Source organism: Podarcis pityusensis (assembly GCF_964106645.2).
Source record: "Podarcis pityusensis genome assembly, chromosome: 3".
Lineage (NCBI taxonomy): Eukaryota > Metazoa > Chordata > Lepidosauria > Squamata > Lacertidae > Podarcis > Podarcis pityusensis.
Genome location: NC_138026.1, coordinates 69,499,910 through 69,508,565, shown reverse-complemented (window position 1 = coordinate 69,508,565; position 8,656 = coordinate 69,499,910). Strand labels below are relative to the sequence as shown.

Sequence of the window (8,656 nt, the reverse complement as noted above, 5' to 3'; positions counted from 1 at the left end):
ACAAATTACAAACTGGCTTCATACTGATTTCAGTGTGTGGTCATTTTGTAATGGAGGTATTCAGTTTATTTTTATTTTTATTTATTGTTTATTAAATTTGTATACCGCACTGTACCTGCAGCTCTCTGGGTGGTTCACAGGATAAAATTGCAATATGAAAACACAAAATACATAAGCAAAATAAAAACACCCCCCCAAAGAAAACCCACAACCCCCTTTAGGCCAGGAATGGGGGATCTGAGGCCCTCTTGATGCTGCTCTCTTCATCCTGACCATTGACTACACTGGCTGGGATGGATGTGAATTTGACTCCAACAACATCCAAGACGTGTTGAGCACAAGGAATGTGTGATGTGACAGAATCATGTCCAGCATTTCCACACTCCCTGCAAGCAGTAGTCAATGATGAGGATATGCTGCTATGTACAATGACATAATGTCACATGTTTCTTTTATGAGATATTGCTAGAAACACATGAGGGGAGAGGCTGGTTGGCGGCACTCGTGTCCTTGTCCCCCCATGATATCTAGTTAGGCCGAAATTTTATTCCTTTCCCCCTAGCTTTATAATGTTTCTCAACGAGGCTTTAAACCAGCACAGAACCCATATTGTATAACTGCACAGAAATCATGACGATAGGCCAAAAATTACCATTTTACGGCTATACAACCAGCTACTCACCAGACCCTGAGAGGTAAAACTAATGCAAATGGTTTAATATTGTGTGTTTTTCTTCGGAAACTGTAGTCCATTTTTGTTTCTCAGAAGGTCACTTGTTTGATATTGGGACATTTCCACTGAGTTTATGTTTGCAAATCCAGTGTATTTCTATAATCATATCTATACTTTCCAGATTACTTAGGTAAAAACAAACACAATGTGACGATAGTTCTGTGGTATAAACTTTCTTTGACGATAAAACCCCTACAATGTTTTCCCAATCTGGCTTATGACATAGCATATGTTCTATGATCAGCTAATGGTTCTAGCTGGCAAGGAATCCAATATTAAACAAGCTTCCCCCCCCCCCCCACTTCCATTCTCCTGAATACAGTTTAGAAGATATAAATGGGGTGTATGGGGTATGAGGGGAGAAGTAGTACCTCTGGTGGGGGACACATTGTGCTCCTCCTTCTGGCCATGTTTGTCCACCTTTGGTCCCCACCCTGCACTCAGCCACACCCTAGGAAACGGATTTGACCTGCCGGCTAAACCAGGTGAGGGTAACTGATGGGTCTCAAACCCTTGGTGGGTTAGGGACTTCTCCCACATGTGAAGGCAGCAGATTGAGCAGATGAGACTAATAGTGGGCCTTGCGGCCAAGAAAGCAGTTTCTGCATGTGCTGTAAAGTGAGGGGCAGGTGAGTCCTTGGGAATAATTCAGACGGAAATTCCCAAGTGTCAAAAAAAGGTTATTTAATTATGTATGCCATGACTGCTGCCCATGTTTTGTTAGCCCCAAAATGGAAAACGAGCGAGGTCCCAACTAAAGAAGAATGGCAACTTAAACTGATGGAATATGCGCAGCTTGTGGATCTAACATACAGAATAAGAGAACAAGAAGAACATACGTTTAAAGAAGATTGGAAAATGTTTATTGAATATATGGGGGGAATTGTGTGCACTCGGAAACGCTGGCAGCATTAAGATAAATTCAACAGTGTAAATAAGTTTTGATGAATGCAGTAATGGAATACTGAATGGTTTAGTTCATGTAAAATATGCAGGGATTTATGTTATGCGAAATGAACCACGGAAAGAGAAGAAGGGAAGTCATTGATATTTTAAGGTTGTTTAAATGAATATTCTAAATTGTAAATCAGAAAATTTAATAAAAATGATATTTAAAAAGCAGAAGAATAAAGTGAGGGGCAGATGAGACTTGTCAACCTGGGAAGGTAACCCATCTAGGAGAAGGAAAACTCTGGTCCTAAACCTTCACTGCCTTGTGGGATATCTTCAGGAGAAAAAAACGGCCAAGGAGAAACTCTACACAAATCCAGAGTGGAGTCCCTAAGGCAGTTCAATAGTGCCTTGCACACCTCCTTCCAGCAACTCCTGCAGCTAAGCTGGTGTATTGCTCTGCCAGATGTATTGCTCTTCTTTCCTTTGGACCACGTCAGCGAGGCCAAGAGAGAGGTCTTCTCATCTGGGCAGCCCAGGACCTCCATACACACTGCCCAGGCTTGTGCCCCAGGGAGGTCACTTCAGTGCTGCCAACACAGCAGTCTGACTTCACCCCAGAGGTGCACTCCATTGTCTCTTGAAACAAAAAGATGCCAACAACAAGGTAGCAAGGAGGAGGGAGAGGGGTTCTCGTGGGATCCCCTCCATTTGCCAGGTAGCACAATAAATATTACAGATTACTTCATATTTTCTTTCTTATCGTTGTACCTCAAAATGGCTTGCAACAATTTAACTCCAACACAAATTGCTTTTGAAAAAAACAGTAAAACCAAACACCAAAATCCAGAGCAAACCGTCACTTCAGGGAAGTGCTTTTTTCAGAGACAAACTACTGGCCCATCTAGCTCAGTGCAGTCTGAACTGCCTAGCTGCAGCTCTTCAGAGTTTCAGATAGTGGAGGGCTGGTGTTCCCCAGTCCTATCTGGAGATTCAGCTTGGGGCCTTCTGCACACAGAGCAGGTCCTTTACCACTGAACTATGGTCCTTCCTATAAAGTAAGATTCCAATTCTCTAGTTTCCAGTCCTACTTGGAGATGCCAGAGCTAGAAACTGGGTGGTTGTGTATTCAAAGCACATGCTCTGCCACTGACCTGTTTCTGTATGTTCGACCTTTGTCCTCTAGTGCTTATGCCTGAGAATTGCTAACTTGCCTACTATATTTTTTGCAAGGGAGGAGGATGAGAAACAGAATAATTTGACTCTGCCTCCAGTGGACCCCTGGCTCCGGCTCCCATGAGCGGCCCTGACCACTGCTCCACCAGTTCCAGGGATTACTAGCCACCACTGCATGGGGGGAGATGGTGATAGTTGTATGAAAGTTCAGGAAGAAGCTACAAGGTAGAAAATGCAGCAGAGAGAAAATTTTTATGAGAGACTGGGAATGTAGGCTTGCCATATGACAGGAAAATTCCTGACATGTCCTGGTTGTCATGTGTAAAAATGGCATCGGGGGGAATTTTGCTGAACTGGCAAAATGTCAGGGAAAACCTGGATGTATGGCAACACGATAGAAAAAGCAGCAGAAACAGCTCCAAAAGCTTAAAATCACTATTGGGGGGGGGGGAGCTCAACAATTTGGGTTTGTTCCCAACAATTGTGATGGGTATCTTAAGGAAAGCTCAGCAATTGTGGGGTCTTCCTTTAAAAAGCTTGACAACTTTTTGAAATATGGCAACCCTAGGGAATGTCTCCCTTATTTATTATATCTTTAGTGGAAAATCTTTAGGTGGGGATTTAGGAGACCCCTAAATAGCCCAATAAGGCCTGAGCATGATCAGTGGATATGGAATGGCTGGCTGGCCAGTTAATTTTTGCTGGGAGGGAGGAAACTGTGCTGAAAAACAAATTGGATAGAGTAGCCAGAATCATGAAAAAGGAACAGTCTAACACTGTCATCCCAAACTCTCCCCCTCCCTCAGATGCTTATTTGCAAAAACATTAGAGACAGGAGATTGTCTGCAGTGTCTCACCTTGTTTGCCCCTCTCAACAGTGAAGGAAGGACTTCTACCAGAAACTTGGCCTACAGTTAGAGTACCAAAGCATTAATCTTTTGAGCAGGATAAACATTTCAAGTAAGCAGTGGGGAGAGGGGAGAACGCTGTACACACAAGAGGGTGTGTTTCATAAGCATGAGAACAGTGAATCCTTGTGAAAATAAAACTGGCAGAATACTGCCAATATAATTGTTTGCCTGAAATAATCAAGTGCAGTGGCAGTTGTGTAAGGCAAATTCATTTTTGTGGACTGACCAACTGACGTGCACAACTTAGGTCCATAAATGATTTTTAAAAAATTATTGCTGTTGTTTTGAGCTCACCTTAGCTTCAGTCTGCCTTATGTTATTATGTCAATTAACAGGCCTGGTACATAAATACATTAGAATTCAATCTCTTCTTTTTAATTCTTCAAACAAATAAAATCATTGAGCTGTGGAACCACAGAAAGCAGTGTTCCATTGTGAGCAAGCAGAATTTTGCCACACAAGCAAAACACAAGCAGCTTTTGATCCCCATAAGGGGCAGCTGCATATTCCTGCATTGCAGGGGGTTGGACTAAATGATCCTCAGGATCCCTTCCATCTCTGTTATTCACTGTTGTCTCAGTAACACCCAGTGTAATGTTATGAACACAACTGCCACCAGCCTTTTTTCTTTTTTCAATAGAAGAATTTATCCCTTTCGCATGGAAATCCAGCACACAATCCCATTTAATTATCCTTAAAAGTCCCTCAGAGTCACTGGGTAAAACAGATGAGTTAGCCAGAAATATAGGAATAAACAGGTGCTGCTTCAAATCCAAAAGGGAGCCTTCCTCCGCTGCTCTCCCCTAATGTAACTCCTGCTCTGCATCACCAAGTCTGGGTATAAAAAAACAAAATGGGAGTTACCACTTCACAGGGTGGAGATGATAAAAACAAAATTCAGGCTCATATAAGTCCCATACCTATCTCATATAAGTCCCATACCTACCTACCAATTTCTTCCTAATCCCAATAATTTCAGCTGGTGAAATCTTACAGTGCAGAGTTAAAGGACAATGCTGTTGTTGCATGCCGCCAGAATCTTAAAAGCAGTGAAAAATTCCGGGCGCTCACCCAGGGTTTGGTTTGCTTGGCTCTTTCAACAATTTGAATCCTTGTTTAGATTTTAATAATTGCTGGATTCAGGAATTGGAAGGTGGCTCAGGTATACATCCTACCCACCCGCACTTCCCCCCCAAAAAAGAAACCTCGTAACAATGCTTTTTTGCTCTTGTGGAGATGTTATCTAGCGGCATAATTACTAGTTTTTGCACTTGCTGCTTAGCTGTGACATGTAAACCTAAGAGATATTCAAATGTTCAGGAAACTAGCTGCACCACCTCATTATGCACTGTGAAGATTACATATTTGAAGGTAGTCTGGTGTCAAAATCACCCTGCATGTGCAGGGTTGGGGAGGCAGATTATACTTATGATTCACATAAACACCATATATTCAAAGCACCCTTATACCACTTTAACAGTCATGGCTTCCCCCAAAGGATTCTTGGAACTGTAATTTGTTAAAGGTGCTGGGAACTGTAGCTTTTTGAGGGGTCTCCTATCAACTCTTGGCACCCTTAACAAATTAGAATTCCCAGGATTCACTGGGGAAACCATTACCATTCAGAGTGGTATGGTGAGTGTGACCATGGTTATTTAGTGCAGTCTGCACCAGAAAAGTGATCACACACCACCTCTAGCAGTAATTCCAGATCTGTGCAAACTGTACATTATCGTTTTGGCCTTCTCAGTGCATGAGCATCTACAATTAGGAGAAAATACAACTCTATATCTCATTTCAGTGTGAAAGTGTCAGAGTTCACCATTTTATTTCAAAACATTTATACCCTGCTCAATTAAAAAAATAGGAACCCTCAAAGCAGTTTCCACATGTTGAGCATCTGAAATTAAGATAGATTTAAGCTTGCTTGTGTCTCTGGTGAATTCTCTCACACACATCATGGATATTGGCTTACATTTTGTATGTTCAATATTATTTTATAGATACTGTTTCTGCAAGTTTGCCATGGCCTTTGGACAGAACAATAAACTTATGAACAGAACTGAATTAAAGGGTTTGGCAATATTGCAGCAACGGTGTGACTAAGTATAATAAGGCAGCTTTCGGTGTCCCTAAATAAAGAACACACAGGCGGGGAAATGCACCGGGAAGGCAGGAATACAGAAACCCTACTGGTCCATTAGCTCAGCCTGGAAGGGGCTTTCCAGGGCTTCATAATCTCCAGGGTTTCTTCCCAGCTCAACCTGCAGATGCCAGGCACTCAACCTGGGACGTCCCGGATGCCAAGCTCCTTTGCTATAGCCGTCACCTCGAACCCACGGAGGCGTAAAAAGCAGTGCAACAGTGAACTGCCGTGATACCCGCCGATTAATCCATTTTTAACCAAGCTGTGGCGAAAGGTCCTCGCGCTTGTGACACCTACTAACAGCGAAAGGGGGGGGGAGATCCTAACTTGTCAAAATCCAGAAAGCGGTAACGATAATGGCCGAGGGCAGAAAACTTCGCGTTCTAGACGCCTCACTTTTAATATACGGATACAATGCAAAGAACGTGCAGGCTGCTTTCCAGGCCGAAGGACGAGAAGCCGCAGGTAAGGGAGAGGCACCTGCGTAGCCTCTTGGCACGTCTTCTCGGCCCGCTGCAACGCCCTGCTACTTATAGGGCGCTATTTTCACCTCCCGCGCTCATTGGCCGCCGGGCCTTTGTGACGCCACAATCGCACCCAGGGCAAAGTTCCACCGCCCTCCCTTTCCCCGGGAGAGCGAAACTAGGCTGGGCGGCTGGGCGGCGATCCAGCAGGAGGCGGAAGTTGCTGCCTCCGCTTCGCCGGCGCGCAGCTTCTCGGGCTGAGCGAGACCGCCCGGCGCTTCCCGCCGGAGGAGCAGTTGCTGCTCTGCGGCCTCCGCCACGTGGCGTGGAAGTTATTCCATTAGGACTCGCGGGGCCCGCGGGCAAGAGCAGGCACTTTCGATGGGGGCGGCTGACTAGGTTTTCGATAATAATAATTGTTATTGTTTAATGTTTCTACCCATAGATGTGTACAGCCATCTGTAGGGGAAATTCAGCTGGCCTCATAGTTCTGGTGGTGGCAACAAATGCTGCCTCCATCCATGGGGGTAGCTAAGAGGGGGGGCAGCTGCCGCCCTTAAATCAATCAAAATCAATACAAATCTGAGGTTCTGCCCCCCATAACAAAAATCCTGGCTACACCCGTGCCTCCATGAAGGGTATAACCTCAAAGTGAGAGGGAGAAATCTCAAAAGTGAGACTGCTAAATAGATATTTCATCCATCTTCGTGCCGAGAGAAAAAATATTTGTACTCTGGGCCCTGCTTTATAGATGGGTAGTCGGAACAGCAATAATTACAAAGGTGGCTATGTCTCTGTTGCCAGTTCCATTTGAATTCTACAGGAGAGCTCCACTTTTTCTGTAACCTCTTCTGATTCTTCCCCGCCATCTTCCGTTTTTTCCTCCTTCGCCTTTGTCTCATTCATGATAATTATATGATGGACTCTATAGGCAGAAATCAGGTTTTTATTCTCTGTGCCACAATAAACACTGTATTGCTTATTAAATACAAAGTGAGCAGTCACTGCCATAAATGCACATGGAGGTGAATTCCTCTACATTATCCTACAATCAACTGCTGGCACACAGTGCCCTAGCTCAGATTTATAGCACTTGCTTTGCATACAAAAGGTCCCAAATTCAGTCTGTGGCATCTCCCAAGTAGAGCTGGGAAAGGCCCCTGTGAAACCACGGCCTGTGTTGACAGTACTGGAGTAGATGGTCAGATTCAAACGTAGGCAGCTTCCCATGTTCCACACAGTCCTGTCTATATAGTTAAACCCTCCTTATGGCATAGGTGATGGCATGGGCTGATGAAGTTTGTTTCTTTAAATATCACTCATCGCATGCTCCTTGTTCATAATCCCTTTCTTGGGCTACACAGTCAAGCTGGAGGGAGCTGGTGGATTGGGTTACATGAAGCAGGTAGGGAAATGGTTCAATGGGTCTTGTTTATGGCACGGATGTAGTGATGAATTCTCAAGTGCAGGCATTCTTCATGACAACCTCTAGAGCCACACCTCTGCAGCCATGCCTCTTCTAAGGCAAAAAATTTGTAAGGATTTTTTTGACTAATGCAGACATGGCTTCAGTACAAAGCCAGGTGTTTTTTTCACCCCACTTTAGATCACATCCAGATGATAATGGTGATTTATTGCATTTTTTTTAAAAAAAGCTTTTATTAATGTATAGCAAAATTATAATAATAATTACAGAAATTTAAAACAAGCACGCCACGCTCTATACCCCTTACTACCCCCTTATAACATGTCAGTAGTACAGGTTAATGAATATTAATATATTTCCACTTCCCTTCACATTTATTGCATTTATTAATCTCTTCCTACGTAATCTGTCAAACGTGTACAAATTGAATTGACAGGCTGGCCAGAAAACTGCCAGCTTGGCCTATGTGCCTAAGAGAGCTTTGATACGCAGAAGTCATTGGATGCAACCTTTATGGAACAGCGTGAAACAAGTTAATCTCTGTAGATCAAACTGCTGTTAATAGAACAGCTAGAATGGGGGGCAAAGGTAAAGGTAAAGGGACCCCTGACCATTAGGTCCAGTCGTGGACGACTATTGGGTTGTGGCGCTCATCTCGCTTTAATGGCTGAGGGAGCCGGCGTACAGCTTCTGGGTCATGTGGCCAGCATGACTAAGCCACTTCTGGCAAACCAGAGCAGCACACGGAAACACCGTTTACCTTCCCGCCGCAGCGGTACCTATTATCTACTTGCACTTTGACATGCTGTCGAACTGCTAGGTTGGCAGGAGCAGGGACCAAGCAATGGGAGCTCACCCCGTCGCGGGGATTCGAACCGTCGACCTTCTGATCAGCAAGTCCTAGGCTCT

The 8,656-nt window shown here is 44.2% G+C and overlaps 1 long non-coding RNA gene across 1 annotated transcript; it reads right to left on the bottom strand.

The window, feature by feature from the left end:
• Positions 1 to 4,377: 4,377 nt before the first annotated feature.
• On the bottom strand, positions 4,378 to 6,368 carry LOC308474061. The gene is made up of 2 exons (XR_013984475.1): positions 6,271 to 6,368; positions 4,378 to 4,700 (listed from the first exon to the last, which is right to left on the bottom strand). It is a non-coding gene; the product is annotated as an uncharacterized lncRNA (long non-coding RNA).
• Positions 6,369 to 8,656: the final 2,288 nt, after the last annotated feature.